The sequence below is a fragment of the Oryzias latipes genome, chromosome 17 (genome assembly GCF_053564925.1).
Source record: "Oryzias latipes strain Hd-rR chromosome 17, Olatipes_Hd-rR_3.1".
NCBI classification, from domain to species: Eukaryota; Metazoa; Chordata; class Actinopteri; order Beloniformes; family Adrianichthyidae; genus Oryzias; species Oryzias latipes.
In genome coordinates this window covers 31284579-31303685 of record NC_136253.1, presented here as the reverse complement: position 1 = coordinate 31303685, position 19107 = coordinate 31284579, and the positions used below count along the sequence as shown (strand labels likewise).

The 19107-nt window shown below is 39.3% G+C and overlaps 2 long non-coding RNA genes across 2 annotated transcripts; one reads left to right on the top strand and one right to left on the bottom strand.

Moving 5' to 3' along the window:
• Positions 1-6818: 6818 nt before the first annotated feature.
• On the bottom strand, positions 6819-10744 carry LOC144986599 (uncharacterized). Its single transcript, XR_013650419.1, has 2 exons — positions 10640-10744; positions 6819-10141 (listed from the first exon to the last, which is right to left on the bottom strand). It is a non-coding gene; the product is annotated as an uncharacterized LOC144986599 (long non-coding RNA).
• Positions 7067-9033, top strand: LOC105356265 (uncharacterized). Its single transcript, XR_910471.4, has 3 exons — positions 7067-7208; positions 8721-8809; positions 8894-9033. It is a non-coding gene; the product is annotated as an uncharacterized LOC105356265 (long non-coding RNA).
• Positions 10745-19107: the final 8363 nt, after the last annotated feature.

Genomic DNA, 19107 nt, shown 5'->3' with positions numbered 1-19107 from the left:
AATGTGTAAACAGATGGATGATAGGATGGGATCAGAGGATCTGCTCTCCAGTGGTTTAAATCCTATCTGTCCGATAGGTATCAGTTCGTTAATGTAAATGGACATTCCTCTCAGTGCACTCGAGTAAACTATGGAGTCCCACAGGGCTCAGTCTTAGGACCCATCCTGTTTACGCTTTATATGCTACCCCTAGGAAACATAATCAGGAAACACAGCATTAATTTTCATTGTTATGCCAATGATACGCAGTTGTATTTATCCATGAAACCTGACCAGAATGAGGATATAGAGAAACTGAACGCCTGCATCAGAGACATCAAAACCTGGATGACAATTAATTACCTCCTCTTGAACCCAGAAAAAACTGAGGTCATTATACTTGGTCCTAAAAACCTCAGAGATGCTCTGTCTGCTCAGATAGTCTCCCTGGATGGCATAAGTATAGCCCCCAATTCCACAGTTAGAAACCTTGGGGTTTTATTTGACCAGGATTTATCATTTAAGGCTCACATATCTCAGGCGTGTAGAACTGCCTTTTTTCACCTGCGGAATATTGCTAAGATCAGAAATATACTTTCTAAGAGTGATGCTGAAAAACTCATCCATGCATTTGTTACGTCGAGGCTGGATTACTGTAACTCCTTGTTAGCAGCGTGTCCTAAGAGTTCCTTAAGAAGTCTCCAGCTTGTTCAGAACGCAGCAGCAAGATTGTTAGCAGGAACTAGCAGAAGAGATCACATCACTCCTGTGTTGGTTTTGCTCCATTGGCTCCCAGTTGATTCTAGAATCAAGTTCAAGATCCTCCTGTTAACCTATAAGGCCTTACATGGAATGGCCCCGTCTTATATTGAGGACCTCATAGTCCCTTACCATCCAATAAGAACACTTTGCTCGCAAAACGCAGGACTGCTTGTGGTTCCTAGGATTAGTAAAAGTACGGTTGGAGGTAGAGCGTTTATCCACCAAGCCCCTGTTTTATGGAATAAACTCCCAGCTCATGTAAGAGAGGCCGATTCAGTTTCTACATTCAAAGTTAGACTTAAAACATTCCTCTTTGGACAGGCTTATTATCAGACTAGCTAGTATTCAGAGATTATTTAACTTAATGTGAATGTGTTTAAATTAAACTTAATAACAATAACTTTTTGTTTTAAAAGGCTGCTAGAAGTTGAAGCTGGGGTAACTATGGTGCACTGGGGTTCTGTCCTCTTTTCTCATTTACTTCTACCCTTCCTCTCCTCTATTCTTGATCATCATTTATCATTTAGTTTTCCATGCCTCTGTTTGGTGCAGTCAGTATTGTCACTCTTTCCCTCTCCCCTCCTGGGGAGTGGGAGTGCTTCCAGACTCCAGTTGGTTCATCCGTGCTGTTCCTGACCGTTTACCTCGCCTTTGCTCCTGTTCCTTCACCTGGCTGTGGATCCTGCCTCTGGTTCGTCTCTGGCTCGTCTCTGCTCTGTACCTGACCGAGTACCTCGTCTCTGCTCCTGCTCCTACACCTGGCTGTGGTTCCTGTCTCAGGCTCGACTCGTGCCCCTGACTGTCCCCCCAACCATGGCTGGATGAAGCTTGTCTGCTGGACTTTATATATGTAGTTGTAGAGTTACATAAATTAATTCTTCTCTAATAGATCTGGTAAATCGCCTGTCCGTCCTGGGGGAGGATCCCTCCTTCATGTGGGCACCCCTGAGGTTTCTTCGTTTTTTCCGGAATCCGGTTTTTTAGGAGTTTTTCCTTACCGCGAAGGGGGGTCTAAGGGCAGGGATGCCAGTATAGCTTAGTCAGTTTGTTAGTTCATTTTAGTATTTTCCTATTGAACTCCTATTGAACCCCCGCGACCCGGTCCCGGATAAGCGGAGGAAGATGGATGGATGGATGGATGGAACTCTTTGTATTCATGATCCTTTTGAGTTCATGTTTACTTCGAAGCCCATCGAGACGACTGTTGTTTTGATTTTGGGCTATACAAATAAAATTGAATTGAATTGAATTGAATGGATTTTACGGCAATAGTCCCCGCCCACAACTCAGAGGCAAATATCTAATGAACCACGGCTGTTCTGCAGAAAATATGTCAGAGAAAACGAAACATTTTTTTATTTGGGCTAAAAACAACATCATCATAATTAAAAATCACCGGGGATGCTTTGAAAACAGATCAAAAGATGACGGAGTGGGACTTTAAAACGGTTGGACAACTTCGGTTTGATGATGTCTGGTTGAACCAGAGGCACAGGGACAGTTTAGACATCAGTTTTATCCTCAGATTAACATTTTACAACACTAGAATTGTGCTTCGTTCAATTTAATCTCACTATTTTGAGGAATATTATAACCGACAAGATAGACTCCTCACTTCTGTTAGGCTACTTTGGACTCTGCGTGCCACAGCGAACCACACGACAAGCTGTTCCATTTGCTTGCGTTCTAACAGTTAAATCTGGCACCTTCTGTTGTATTTGTACTTCAAATCAAATCAAATCAAATCAAATCATACTTTATTCAATTAAAAAAAGCACTTCTCATACATTGCGCAACTGGAAGCGCTTTAACATTTGGGAAAAAAAACACACAACATTACATGCAAGGATATCACTACTGACTCCTGCACATTTAAATCTTGTCCTTAAACACATATCAAAGCATTGTGAAACCTTGAAATGATGCAACTTTCTGTTTCATTATATTTTTTTATGTCGCCTAATGTTTCTATAAAGATGTTGTGATTTTTGTGGTTTTACAGGGTGAATTTGCCTATCAATGGACTTTGGTAAAAATGTATAAATAAATATATGAATGAATAAAAGGTGTAGTTATTAACTAAAAATATTTTTATGCTCAAGTGAATAATGTACAGGATTTAAGGTCAGGACTTGGAGCCTTCAGTTCTGAAAAAAAGAACAGATTTGTACAGACATGTGGCTTCACCTTCCCATGTAAAGGACTTTAAAAAATATTTATCTGTGACAAAAGTATTAAAAACCAAAGCAAAAATGGTTTTATTGTTGATCCACCTCTGTGGTTTCTGGACAAATCAGGCAACATTTTTTTTAAATAAAAACCCCAGCAACCACCTGCAAAAATGCAGTGTGGGATTTGCTGCAACCTTGAAGAGGAAATGGTAGCAAACAAAAACGAATACTGAGCAACTGCAGGCTTTCTGTTCATGGACAGTCTTTAAAACTGACTTTTCCTTTGCCTGACAGCTTTCAATTTACATGAAATGTACACCCAATGCAGGCCACTTTTAGAGAACAGTTTGGAGTGAAAAAATATACCTTATGTTCTTCTAAACAGAACAAAATACCTCATACTTTTAGGAGTTCTTTAACTCTTGCTTTCTAGTTCTTTAAATCTTTTTCAGATCTCAAATAGTTGACTGATCCTGCTGAAAGTTAATTTGTATTAAATAAACAAAAAAAAGTCAAGACAAAGAAAAATTATTTCCATTGCAAGGGGAAACTTTGTATTTTTGATCATACATTTTATTATTTTTATATGTTTTAGCAGTTTAAAGTGCGATCCCTGCAGTATTAGTGTTCAAAATCTGTAACCGCCCATGACTTGTAAAATGAAAGGGACTCCCGGCCTCATAGATTGATGTCCAGAAGGGGCAGGGGGTGCAACAGCTTGCTTTATCCAATGTTTTTGTTCAGAGGTTTCCACTCTGATCAAATGGCTATACTGAAGCCTTTAATGACCTCAGAGGTTTCCTGCTGCTGGGTCATCTGCTTGGCTCCATATCACCTCCAGGCTGGGCTCTGCTGCTGGTCAGGAGGTCCCACCGCACTGAGCCACTTTCCATCAGTCATGTATTTACTCATCCCTCTGGCTCAACCCGTCGGCCTGGTATGGGGTCTCTGTTCGGTCTGCCAGGCCTGCAGAAAGGCCTCCGTGGCCCAAAGAACCACAATCCGTCAGGCTGTCATGTGTGTACTTCACTCTCCTCACACTAAGGAGTCTGTGCTAAATGCACAAAGTGGAGCCAAGTACCCTGTTCAAACAGAATACAAGTACATGTTCTTTGTCTCAAGCCTGTGTGTGGTAACACAAGCAAATGTGTAAAAGTGGGAGGGCTTCATGCTGCTTTTGTGCATACTTTATCGCTTCAGAGAGCTCCCCAAAGACATAAGACATCTCTCTGGACTCTTTAATCATGCAAATATAACCTGAATCTCACCTGTCATGTTTGAAGTTATGCTCTTATCCATTCCCCTACACAGACTTGACCATACACAAATACAAACAAACCCTTCTGTGGCTTTTTCTTGTTACTGGACCTATATAAAAGCGTTTAGTTTTCATGTTTCAGATTTGATCATCCATTACACTCTCAGGGTTTGTGCAATGATCGATGAGCTAAACCCTGGTCCTGCTGCACCATGCAGTGACTGTACTGAGGACCCTCAGCCTTTTCTCTGCCTCAGTCTAAAAAATACCCTCTGAGGCCAACAAAAACCTAACGCAGACGACGGCTGCTGCTGTGGTGCGACATGTTTCCCACGATGGAACATTAGATCGATGACACCAGCCGAAAATTAATACCATGGGTTGAGAAACGAAGGTCAAAAAAGGATGTATGGTTTGAAATAAAGTTTCTATAAAATACCCACAACAGTCAAATGTTCACATTTTTAAAGAAGAAAACATCCATTTGTCAATCACTGCAGGGGAATTGCTGATGCCTGACCTAAGCTAAAATTTTCTCACTGGTTTGGCATTTTTGGTCCAGTCTGCTTTTAGACAGGGGAATCAGGAAAAGAGCCACAGTTCTGCGGTTCAGTCTTCAGCCCGTGCTCACTTGACCACACAAAGCATCCATTTTGAGGGAGAAATTGAAAGTATTGTGAGGCAGGCAACACATTCAGGGGTGACTTGGACAAAATTCTTGCCCTTATTGGTGGAGTTTTGGGATTTAAAAGAAAAAAATGACACCCTTTAAAAAATATAACTTATGGTTGTATTTGTTGCCGTTTGATGCCATGTATATATATATATATTTTTACAAGAAGATTTTTATATTGATAATGACAGTAAATTGTTTTAAGAAAATACAAGACTAAACCAATATAAAAAAGTGTGAGGTTAGTTCAACAGAAAAACAACAACAAGAAACTTTTTACTGCAGTGTTGATCAAAAAATACAAACTCTAGGAAAGAATTTAACATGTCATCGTCCATTTTTTATAGTTCTGTGAAAGAACCACGATCATATCTGCAAAAAAAAAAAAAATCCCAGTTAAAAACAATTGACAAAAAATGTCTAAAGATACCTCTAGCAAAAAATATTCTATTTAAGTTTACTGGAAGTACTTTTATTTTTTATATACTATCTATATATTGTAAACGTAAAGTGTCCCAATTTAGTCTGAAGAAGTATTCAGTTAGTGGACTTTCCTACACTACAAGTGCATGGTCTATACTATAGTATCCTTGCTATACTTACACTGAAGTATACTTCATGAAATAAACTTCCACTGCTTTTTTGCTGAGGGTAAAGATATTGACAAGCAAATGAGACAAATATTGGGCAAATACTAAAAGATACTGAAAGACAAGTAAAAAAAATATATATATAGAAAAATCTGATGGGTGCACTTACTTTTTGTTGGCACGTCTGTTTGGCTCAGGAGGAAGTTGTACCACATATGTAGCACTTGGTGTGACTAACAATGGCCCACACACATCCTGTGGTGGACAAAATCTTGAAGACTACACAAAAACACTGGAGCCAGGCGCAATAATTACTCCGCAACCATAGGTTTTATTCTTTCTTGAGATTTCAAAGCCACATCTTGCCCACCTTTCAACTTACTTTTGTTTTAAGGCTTTCAGGTAAAATATATCTATTTTAATTTTGTGTTTAGCTCTTCCACCTTTGTGCTTTTTCAACAGATCTCTCCAGTCAGAAATGAAGAAGGAACCAGAACTTTTAGAGCACTTCGACAGAAAGTCAAGACCAAAAAACGCCTCGGAGCCGGAACACAAAAAATGTGCAGACTACAGTTTTATGTTGAGCCTACTACCACACGCACACACACATGCACACATACACACACACTTGAACACTTCAAACTGGCCTCATCATTTCACAACGGCAGCCTTTCCGCTGCAAAAACAATGTGTTAGCATTCTAAGAAAACCCTAAATACTGTAGTCGTAAATGTTGATGTGCAGTTTGCTTCAATGGTTTGCTGACAGACTGACCCAACTCAAAACCTTTTTGCTGTCACAAACTCGACTTTTGTTTTCATTGCGCATTTCCATAACTTGCAATCATTTAACCCAACAGTGTGAAAAGGACCACCCATGTAAAATTAAATGTCAGGATTGCCGTGCTTGCTTTTGTGCTGCGGTTCTTCTGTTATACACAAGCAGAACACATTGCTGCCAAAGGAAGGACATAGTTGCAGCATCTGACCAGCAGAGGGAGACCAACTATTTGACTATACACAATTTGCAGGCCGACATGAGATCCCTCCCATTTTCTCAGTGACAAAAATAACATCTCCTGTTACTTTCATGGCTATGGAGGAAACTCCAGAAGGATGGTATGAAAACCTCCTGCCAGCCAGAACTAAATGTAACAGAAGAATCTGTGAGATTTTACCCTCATTCGGTTACAAGAAGATTCATCTTTTCAGCTGTAAAATCCCACGTATTTGCTGACAATCGTCTCATAGTAAACCATCCGGAGTGATCCAATGAAAGCTAGGACCGACTCCAACCTTCATGTGACCCTGAACAGGATAATGTTTTCAACCAAAATGGAAGGATTTTTCTGGTGAGGTGCAGAACCATTGTGAGGCCTGGCCACATAATACAAGCCAGTATATTTTTAATGCAGAGGACAAACCTCAGTTAATTGTATCTTTAACCTACATACAGGTCTGTAGTATAAAAAAATCCCAACCACTGAGTGGCTGACAGCGTCACTCCCCCGCACACTACAGCACCGTTCCTTGTTGTTTCGATGCCGAGGGCTGTCAATGACCAATCCAAGTCAGTCGCCAGGACCTTGGTGGTCTGGAGAGTCTCTGAGGTGGCACGGCCACAGGCCTGGAGAGTAAACAGGACGCTGGGGGATGGAGGGATGGAGGAAAAGGGATTGAAGGATGAGAATGTGAAGTCGGCAGCGTCTCTGCCCTGCCTGGGGAAGAGGAAAGCCTGTAAAGCCTGCAGATTCAGACTGGGCTGCAGAGAGACAGGTCAGTGTTAAAGGCTTGGCCACAGACACGAAGGTGATGAAATAATTATCTGTTGTATGTTGTTTTTTTTTTGCATTTGCAGCTTGATAATTTGAAAAACGTGTTTCTGCAGTAAATGTAACAACACTTAATTGGTTTTATATGCATTACTACACACTTCAATGCAAAATGTAAAATAGGGCAATACAATTAAACAATATAACATCAGAAAATAAAATTATTAAAAAAATATATCACTTTAACCATTTGACTTTTAATAAAGGAGTCTTCCAAGATAATTTTTGATAAAAAATTACCCCAAGGAACCGAAACTCTGATAATTTTTCAATTTTTACCCCATCAGCAGTTTTACTTCCTGTTGTTGTTTTACAGATTCAGTGAAAGCTTATTATTATCATTAAACCAATAGTTAATTTCAATTTTGATATATTCCATTAGATGCTTTACATTTTTTCCAGAATAAAAAATTGTTGTGTCATCTGCAAAAAGAACAAATTTCAAACATTTGAGACTTTGGAAATGTAAATTTTAGTATTTGCAAATGCAAAACATGAAGTTACTTATCTGATCATGGGAAAAACATTTTAGAATATCCTTAGATTATACTTATTTAATAGTGCTAACAAACAGAAAAACTGAAATAATTTAATTTTACACTTTAATTTTTTTTCTGTAAAAAGAAAACCAATGATGGACAAATAACTCAAAATAAAAATCAACATTCGTATTTAATTGAATAGAAATGTAATGTTATTAAATAAAAAACGTATAGTTTGGAGTGATCTGAAAAGTGATCATTGAGATCAAACATATAAAGTTGAGATACTAAAGCAAAAAGAAGGTTAAAAAAACATAAAAAAGTGTCCAGCAAAGCGTTTTTGAACATGATTTAGCCAGAAGTGTGGAATTTATCAGTTCCTGAGTCCTAAGGGGTCGAGAAACGAGTAGCCAACATCCATATGTTACGCACAACACCTGTTTCCAATAATATATACCTCTGTGGGTGATGACAGGTTTAAAACTGATTTACCTCAGGTGGCTTTATTACAAATCTTTTTGCAGGACTCATTTTTTCTTAAAATACATTACCAACTTTCCCAATAAAGGTCACAGCAGTAGCAGCTGATTTGTCGTTGTTTCCACAGAAACAAACATTTTGAGGTTATTCATAAAAATGTCCTATATTTTAGATAGATAGATAGATAGATAGATAGACAACTTTATTTATCCATTTGGGAGGTTCCCGCATGGAAATTGACAAAGCCTTTTTCACATTTTCTAAAAAACTACGATACATTAAAAAAGTTTACACAGTAAAATTTAACTCTGAAACAAACATGACCATTAGTTTTGAGCATTAAACTTACCAGAGCTAAATAAGACTGCAAACTGCATCTTCTCAATTGAATTGTCCTTTGAGAAGTCTTCTTTTTTGTTGCTACCTGTGGCTTTTTCATTATTTTCTTTGAGATTCCACTTCCAAAGCAGTGTACTTAGTGCATGTTTTCACAGATTCAGAGGCAGTCATCTGGGTTTTGTCTCTATATTTAATGTGCCAAAAGGGAAGGCAGGGATAAAGGCTGTTCCACCAGGATATATAGGTATCTAATAGATCTACTCCCCACTCACATCTTGACAGCAACAGCAGGTCTAGTGAACTAATGGCGTACTTCTCCTCCTGCCAGGGGGAAGAAACTCAGCGCCACATGGGAAGCCACAATGCTAATAGCCAGTTGGAAAAAGAAAAGCAGGCAGAAACTCCTGCTGGAGAAGAGGACACTCCAGGAAACAAAAACCACTTTCTAAATTAAGAGAGACTTTTATATGATTCGTTTTACGTATGAGGTTGAAAATGGGTCAGGCATCCACAGATAATCTAAATTCAATGATATATTTCAGAGTCATGTGCTTTCCTTTTCATGGATTCCTCTGATTAATAATAAAAACCACATTGACTTGCCTTCGCCATACCCCAGAGCTCCAAGAAAAGGTGTGAGGGGTGGTTTGAATGCTTATTAACTTCCTCTTTTTTAACATGATGAAATCACCTTAAAAAATATGTAAGGAAAGTGTAAAAAGCATTCCACCATTGAAAAATGTATATATTTCATAATCACTATTTAGGAAAGAAAGAAATCTGTGCATGATTATTAGAAATAACCATGGTTTTAAATTCTTAACTAAAAAGGTTTCAATATTTAATAAGGAATCTGGAAATATGGCCTGCAAAGGTAATGATGGGAAATTTTCAAAATAAAATGCAGTTATGCAGTTTAAGGCTGCATAGGTTTACAGTATCAGTTAAATTTGCAAAAAAAGCTAACATACCTGGAAGAATTCATAAATATAACAATTTAGCATCTAACTAAGGTTACAACAGGCGTGTTTTGTATCCATGCTCCGATGTAATCCAAAGCGAAAAGAAGGAATGTTACCTTAATTAATAGCCTTTAAAATATTTGTAGAGGGAAGAAGAAGACAGAAAAAAAAGACACAAAAAGCAGCTGTGTTTCATAAAAGACTGAGTAGAATTTAAAACATGTTTCATTTGAGGACCCATGAATTACCTCTTCTGTTTTGCGTATGTGTGTGGCCTCAATGCCGGCCTTTCGTGTGCTGGAGTGCAGAGCATGAAATGGCTCTAGATTGGCTGTGTTTGCCCTCGGAGGACCGCTCTTTCGAGATCATATCCTAATCCCTCAGAGAGGCCGTCCACAGGGTCACCGCTTATTCAATTAGTCTGAAGCAAGGCCTCTAAACATGGCAGGGTGAGAAAGAGTGTGAGAAAGTGTAGAAACAGAGGGGTGGTGTCTCCCATACAAGTTTGTTCGATGGAGGTGATGGTTTGAGACCTTTACTCCCTCATCCTGAAACATCCCATCTCAACACGTCCAAAGCTTTCTCATAAAGCTCTGATTAACATCATATAAGATCTGAAAAATAAAATGGAGATGGAAATATTTGAATAATTGCAGAAGTTGTTGATGAATAATTCTTCACAAGGGGGGTAACCAACCAGCACCTTTTCAGTGAGGAATGGTAAAAAAGAGTTTACAAAGAGAAAAACATCGTTTTTTTTAGAGCTAAGCTTAAAACCAAATAAAATCACCCACAATTTTTTGTTTACTTTTAAGTTTTGCTTATTGATTTTTACAGAAAAGAATAAAAAAAAAAAGGTTTAGAAAACTACAACAGAAATATTTCATCAACAACAACTATTTTACAAAAGCTTTTGCTAGAAAATGAATAATTTCTTCACTAATGGATTATTCTAATATTTAACTAATATATTAACTATTATACTTTTTGCAACGTTTAGAATCTATGAAAACTAAAATACAAATAACCTTTGTGCAAAAATAACACTGTAACAGAAAAAAACAATAACTAAAGCCATGAGCAGTGTTGGATAGCTTACAGGCAGTACTTACCCCTGCCCTCGCTGCCTCCTTATACCCGCCCTCACTGGCTGAGCGGCAGCTACAAGCTCCTGACTCTCCTCTTCTGCCTTTGCCACCACTCTCAAAGCTTCATGTGACAAATTTATTTAAAAAGAAAAAACAGTATTTTTTTCAAAATGGCACCTTTTCTGTTGGTTTTATCTCCATGGCAACCATTTCATTTTTCAGTCGTCTGGGGGTGACGAACGTGTCTCTGTAAATTTTCAGAAGAGTCCAAAAAAATAAACTTTTGGATTTCCTTGGTAACTGAGGTTTTTTGTTAACCACAACCACATTTAAAAAATATGTTCACATTGTATATTGTATTGAACGCCGCTTTTGCGAGCTCGCCACGTTAACACCATTAACGTGGTGTTCACGACCACTTTTGAATCCATCAATAATTCCCAAGTTTTCCCAATGATGCCAGAGGAGTTAGCAGGCAATGGATTGAAATCCCTAGGGGGAGTTTTAATTTGTAGAAGGTACTAAACGACATTTTTTAGGAAAATTTGGGACGCCAGCCTCTCCTCGAGATCTAAAGTCAAAAACGTTTTGGTTGTGGTTAAGGACCTAACCTGGTGGTGTGCGAGTGACATTTCATGAGGATTGCTGGCACAAAAGGTTCCTTTTCCCACAATATGAGAAAATGTGAAAATCTATTTCACACTTTGTCACAAACTGACCACTAAGCTGTAGTTCCTTTGGCCATCCCATAATAATTTCAAAACCTCCTCTGGATATCTCCAGTATGTGTGTTTTGGTTTCATTAGTGGATCTTGAAGGTTTTTGGAATCCAATAGTAGATTTTGGCCCCAGTCATTTTCATGACGTTTTTAGATGTCATCACTATTGGGGGGGCAGTACTAGGTGCATGCAGATTTTATTCAGATTTTCAGTATCTGGCGGGGGGGGGGGGGGGGGGGGGGGGGAATTTCGTTTAAAGGCAGAGTAAGAAAGAAGGATTGTGAGAACAATCTGGTCCCAGGTTGAAAGTTTTATCCCTAAGTTCATTGTGAGATAAAGTGTATTTAAAATTTACATTTGTAATAATCTGACAAACCATGTGAGTTTTTAACTTTTACTTTCAATGCCTGATTGTCAATGTTTGCCAAGGGCTCCATTATGTATTTACATAACCTGAAATACTCTTGAAAGCTTCTTTTCCCATAAACATTTAGAATGTTTGTTCATGTTTCTGGTCACATGTGTCAGACATGTCTTCAGCTTGTTTCAAACTGTCTTGGTGGTTTCAATGCAATCCCTGCAGTAGGTAATTCTTTTTTTTTTTGAACAGAACACAAAAACCACAACTAGATGAAGTACAAGCGTGTGGGGCACAGAAAAGTCAAAAGAGAGCTCCGTGCTGAAGGGGGGTCGACTTGCTGCCAAGAGGTGTTTTAGCCAGCTTGCGTCTGTCAGAACAGCCAGTCCAGAGTACACAGTTTACCGGAAACCGGGGCAGTTTGATTGACTTCCTGTTATTGACTGTTGTTTTTTGTGGAGAGTTGGCTTTTGCCAGGTATTTTTCACCTCTGCCAGCTGTCAGAACACAGACTGCACAGAGCTAAATACTCAAGCACTCAAGGTCATTAGCTGGAATTCAGAAAGCATAACATTTTTATTAAGCAAGTATCCTTTGAAAAGCGCTGTGTACAGTTGTGTTGGTTGCCCAAATGCTGTGTCATAAAGTAAACTTGCTGTGGAACGGGGAACTCATAGCGTCCCGCAGACAGTAAATCAGACCAGGCGGTGGGATGCTCCTGTTCAGAGGAGGGTTAACTGTGTAGGATGGAAGCAGTGGAGGTTAGGCGGTGAAGGGTAATGCATTGTTTGGCTCAGAGCCCAGGCCAAGCGAGGCCGATGCTGGAAAGTGAGCCTGAAAGATGAATTCATTCTACAATGAGTTGTAGCACCATTGCCATCTGGGTATAGACCTTTGGTCAGTGCTACACAGACATGTGTGCTTCCCTTTGCCAGAAATAATACTAATAAAACAAAGAGGCCATTCATGCTTCGTCCCTAAAGATGTGTTTAAGGCTATAATGATATAGAATTTGGTGAGCTTTAGGAGAATACGTCTATTCCCTGGAGAAAGCAGCTAGCATCATTAAATTGACTCAAAAAGGCACCCAACGGATGAATTTTACATGTGCAGCCTCCCTTTAGCAAAAGCTTATCTGACTGTGAGGAAAGTTTCACTTCCAACTGTTTAATATGAAGTCCAGTGTCTGCTCCACAAACTCTTCTTACATGGCCTTTGAGTGTCACATTTCTCTTCAGTGAAAATGTCTTTCTGTTTTTTTAAATTAATTGCTGGAATCCAAATAATCACCATGATCAGGAGAGGATGCATGTATTACATGTATTAAAAAAAAAACTATTTTTCTTTCATTTAATTATCCTTCCTTATCATGTTTACACAGAAATTGGCCATATTCTCTTTGTTTAATTCAACTCTCTCTCTGAAGCTCCGTTCACACCGAACGTGATTTGGGCGACACATCCACGTCAGCCGCCCCTCTCTCGCTCCGTGGTGGATTCTCTGCTCAGCGGCTGTCCAAAAATGTGTTCAGGCGTGATGCCCCAGCTGTGTGTGGGAGGAGCTACCAGCTAATGTTTTTAGCCTGATTGCTACATGGAGCAGTGTCAGTGTTTATTTCACTTACAATGCATTGGAAGACACATTCCAGGTTCCATTAATTTGGAAGAGCTCTACTAAACTAATTGTAATGATCACGTCTACATGTCCGGGTTCATGAGATCATTCAGAGACTCTTCTAGTACAGTGAGCTTCACTTCCGCTGTGTCTGAAAGACAGTCGCTTCTGCGACATCTCCGTCTGTCTCTAACTGAGTATGAAGACTTGCGGTCCAGCATCAGCCCGAGGGGGAAAAATAAAAAACAAGAATAAAATTAGGGGACCGTTTTTATTATTGTCCCGATAAAAATAATAAAGATATCATAAGATTCAGGAGGCCCAATCAGGCTGCCTCCCCATCCTGCAGCAGTTCTCAGTCTGGCTGCTTGCTCCCATATTACTTACCTTTACCAGTTTATCATTTAGTTTCATTTTTTAACAGTTTATTTTAAAATTTCTAGAAATTGATTTTGTTTTTGGAAATGTAATTTCTCACATTTTGGTTTCCGGAATTTAGCTTTTAATTTCTAAAATATAATGCGGTTCTCTTATTTGTGGTTTTTCTTTATTATTATTGTTGTTGTGATCTTTAATAAGTTTTGATATAGTTGGAAAATGTTTAGTAATGAATATCCACAGTTGAAAATACAACAGTAGTTATAACATATAACTACTCTATTCTCTTACCTTAACATCAAACTATACTTTAGTATTGAAAAATGTTATAACTGTTACACAGTGTTGTTTTTCATCAAGTCAGAAACAGAGTTTCTACTGATGTGACATGGATTTCATGGCACCACTGAACCACCTGTTAGCAAACACAGCAATCCATTAAGAGAAAATCATTGGTGCTGATTGCTTTGCCCCTGACCCCATCTGCTTGTTTACTCAGGGCATGGTTGCCAGTGGGGGGTGTGAGGGTGGAGGGGAATCATTTAAATTCCATAGTGGAGCTGTGGTAAAAGGTGCAGCCACCCTCTGTTCCTCCACCGAAATTCACACAAACAGTCAGTCAGTTGCAGTGTGATGGACTGAACCCAAGCCCCTAAAAGTGCGCCGGCCCACTGCCTGCATGTGAGGGTAGAGGGGGATGTGTTGATACAGCTGGGGAAGGCGGAGGTGCCGAGAAGTCAAGTGACTTGACCAGGGGTCAAGGGACCTCTATCAGACACACACTCACATCTACATGTCCACTATCTCAAACACAGTTGCACATACATGCACTCACCGTCTTTCTTAGGAAAAATGGGATTACATTTCTTCACACAGAGTTCTTGTTTACTTCTGCACTAGAGGTTCTCTGTGGAAGTGTATTAATGAAACATCCTTAGATTGCCTTTTCCTCCTTCCTTTTGTACATTTTGCCAAGCTTTAAACTTTGGCACACTGTCAGGTATTCCTCACGTCTCACTTTTCTTGTTCCTGTATTCCTTGCCAGAGCCAAGAACACCTAAGGAACAAAAACAGAAGAAAGGAAGGCAGTCTCCTTGTAGTTTCATTATATTTCCTTCAAACTCCAACCAGGAAGTGACAAGCTTATCAGATTTTAAAGGATACTAACACCGAATTTTGTCTGAAATGATTTCAAACTATTTCTTGCCAAACTCTTGATCTAAAAGAAGATTTGCACTTTAGTCATTTCAGGCCCCTTTGGCCATGGCTCTATAATCTGCTCAGTCTCCTTCCTGTATCTGCATGAGGTTTTGTCAGACTGACCACAGCACATGAGTAGCTTCAACCTCAGAAGTCAGCCTGGTTATACCCAGGTGTTTTTAATCCAAACTTTGAATAGCATCTAAAAAAGATTGATGATCCTTGTTATAAATGTGCAGACAAGTGGTAACAGGGACTGCACTCAGCTGTGCTGGTAAAAGTTTATTTATGTGACTTGTGCAGTGAATGACTATAAGAACGATAAATCACTTATCTGGGAATTCATATCTTATTAAATGTTCAGTTTGTTGGGTACTTTTAGAGAAAGTGACACATTAATTTCATTTCTCAAAGATGCTCTCACAAGAACACTGCAGTCCTGAAGCTGAGGGGAGCCACATGTTAGTTATTTTATCTAAATCAGTGATGACTGTAACCTACTAGAGGTCAGAAGCTGTTTGACATGAAAGCAATCAAAACTAACAAAAAAACATCTTAATCCTTGTGCTATCTTAGATGACCCCACCCTTACTTTGACGTGTTCTCCCTACCATGACAAAGGTGGATAAAGGTGGAAAGATTTCATGTACTCCATGGACACCAGTGAGGTTCACAAACCATGGAAGAAAAAAGGTTTAGCGCACTGTCTAGTGGGTCTAGATGACCCAACTCCCAACGTTAAAATGCCTAGGATAGCGAAAGGGTTACAGAAATGTTGTAGGCAGAGGGAGACAACCAGTTGATAAAAAAAAGTAATGAACTTGGACCCACAAATTTTTGTGTACTGACAAGCTAAATGAATGGCATTTGGTGGCAACGTTCATTCAACTCTAAGAAAACTCTGATATTGTTTGGTTGCAAGTGAACCCTGGTCTGGTTTACAACAATGCAAATGCAAACAGGCTATATATAACTGGACCAAGGAGGAAAATTAAATCAAAAACAACAGCAAAATGAAGAGAGGGTGTAAAAATGTGCTAACTTCTTTAAGCCTTTAATACTAGAAATGTCGCCAGCGACATGACCTATAACACACTTTTAGAATTACCATAACTGAAACCGTTTACTAATTTTTCCAATGGATTTTAAACTGGAGAGAGGCAGCTTGTACCAATATTTACACCTTATGGTGAGTAAAATTGTTGCAAAGCTGCTTGTCTCTGGTTTGTGGTAATTGTGCAAGTACAAATTGCTGCATATCAGAGTATTGCATAAGTGGTTGAAGAATTACTATCATTCTAATAACATCAACACTGGAGCTAAAGCTATGGTGTTAAAGGGTTAAACAAGGAGTGGAGCTATAGAGGGCCAAAGAGGAGCTGCCTCCCACTGCACCACCCAAGTTTTGAGTCAGTATAAGTTTTATTATTGACAAAGACTAAGAAGTGAAATTCGTGTTTATAGTGTTTTTAACATGTTCCTGTAGCAATTTTCTGGTGATGGAGGACACAGTATATAAAGAAAGTTATGATTAAAATTAAATTTGTGAGTATTTCTTTATTCAAAACCTTGTAAATAAGTAGAAAGGACAAAAAACTGTTATTGGAAAAAGCCTGAAGCAGTGACGTAAGTTCTATAGTTGCTGGGCCACAAACTTGCAACTCCGCTACATTCCAATGCATCCACTTGCAGACAAATAGATCCATGTACGTCTTTGTTTTCCTAGTTCGAGCTGGAATCTGGCTCAAAACAGCACGGCTGGATATCTCTGATATTCCTGGCCATTTTTGTTGCAACGGTAATGTTAGGTTGAGGTTGTGACAGGCTGTAAGCTAGTGGGAGAGAGTGTAAACAAAGAGATGATGGGAAATGAGGACTGGCTTACTCCGCACTAAAGAAATAGATAGATAAAAAAATAAGGGGAGTGTGACTACAGTTAATTCTGGATTTATAACTTTTCCGCTCATTTGAATTTAATGTAGTTGGGTGATTAGTATTTGGAGTCTTGAAACTATTCTTTACAAAGACAAATGCAGTGACAGATCAGTTTAAACAGTCATGCCACAATGCCATATGTTCTCACTGTCTTTTGTTCTCTTCTTTCCATTTCTTGTGGCAGTGCTGTTTTTGATCAACCTTTGCTGCTGTGTCACACAGCACGGCCGACATATGAAAAGGAAGTGCTGGCACCAGGCATTGGGCACTGCTGGGGCCCCAAGGCTTATCAGCAGCGGGGTCATAAGGCAGACTGACGGAATATGCACGCAGGGATGCAGTGGAACAGAAGCAGGCAGACAGAACGGGGGAAACAGAAGGAGAGCAGAGACTGTGGGACTGCTCCGTACCCTCTGGATTGGGTTTGTTCTCCCACAGGACCCCCGCTGTGCCGAACAGGCATGCAGAGAGCAGATAACCATTATGGAGGATGAATAGATGTGAGAAAGCAAACAAAGCTAGAAAAACAATGTGCAACAGCCACTATTAACGTGGAAAAAAAAAGTAAAAGTGTTTTCTTTGTTTATGATGCTTTTGATGGGGAAACCTTGTTCCCAGCAAACTAGTCAACCTTGAAGCATGAAAACAGTTTAAGGAAAGTCTTAGTATAACATCGACAGGCATTTCATGCATAAACTAACTGTAAATATCTATCTTTTTTTTACAAAGGCGTTCTAAATTTCTGTGCAAATCACTAGTGAGTGTTTGCAATGTGCATATTTTACTGGCACAGCATGGTTCTCTTCTGGTCTCACTCAGTTTTTTTCCACTCCATTTTTTTTCTCCAAGTGCCTGCAATTCCTCAGGTTGCTATTACAGTGGAGGACAGGCCCGCAGGGAGTCACCACTGTAATGCTAAACTGAGCCGCTTACCGCTACATGTCTGGTGCCAGCAGGCCTGACACACTCAGATATGCTTTCCAGAGTTAGACTTACTGCGCTGCTTAAAGGCACCCGCCACCTAATTCAATTACAGCTTCATTAGGAACCATCTGATCAGCAATATGCTTGATTGTCTAAATGGTGATTTATGGGGCAGGGGGAAGGATTTTCCTTTCACTTGTTCTCCTGCATTCCTGTGTGATTTCTCTCAGTATTTGGTGCATGATTACATACAGAAGTATGACAAACTGTTGTGGTTGTGGATCAGAGGTTCTGATTAAAAGAAAGACACTGGAGAAGATTGGATGAAGATAATAGCATCTAAAATAGAACAATAGGTAACAGGGGGGCAACTTTGAGACAGAAAGGAGTTTTTTTCTTTTTCTTTGAGTGAGTTAAATTGAAAAACTGAACTAAAGATGAAATAAGAGGAGAAAGAAACAGAAAGAAATCAGAGCTGATTCTAGTTCCTGTCAATAACCTACTAAAGGAGTCTCAGTGGGGCTGAGCCAGAGAGGTCAAAGCAACCCAGCCTTCTCCCTCAGGATGTCAGTGAGGAAATGCAACGCCATTCTTGTCTTGTTACCTGTTTTTTCACAATTGTTAATTTTGCGCCCAAATATAAAAGGTGATGTTTTATTTCAAAATTGTTTAACATTTTCCTACAAAGAAATGTAAAAATTCCAAAAATACCAGACAAAGAAAAAAAAAGCACAGTAGTTTTGATAGAGCTGTTTCCCAAGAGTTATTTTCAAACAGAATTTCTGCCAAATAACAAGAAAAAGGTATAAATAAAGACCCAACTCTGCAGATGTGCTACTCTTTTAACAGCTAACCAAGATCATGTTGGATCCGTTCAAGAATCTCATGAGGTTAAAGGTCACCCCCTGAAGATCACGTTGGCACCGTTGACTGTTCATTTGAACAAAGTCAGTGTGACGTCTCCCGTGGGAAGTGGCTTAGTTCAGACTCCAACAAAATTAAGTCAAATCAGTAGCCATTTTTTTTCGCTGGATGCCGTCATGTTGGAGCCAGATGTCATTAGTAAGCTGTGATTGGTCCGAGTCGGTCTGAGTCATCATTGCTATTGGAACCACTCCTGTCAATCAGGAGTGAGCTTGTTGAAAGTCCACCCCTCTACCAATTGAAAGCAGGGTCTGAAGAATCTGTCAATCATACATTTTGAACCTTGAACGCGGGGAGGCGGCGGGCACCACCTACTTTGATTGAGGCATCATAACTTTAATAGCCTACACTGAAGAAAAAATATAATGGAAAAACAATAAGGATTAGCAAGAACATGTAAAAAAAAGGTATAGGATGGTTATTGGTTATTCTGGTTAAT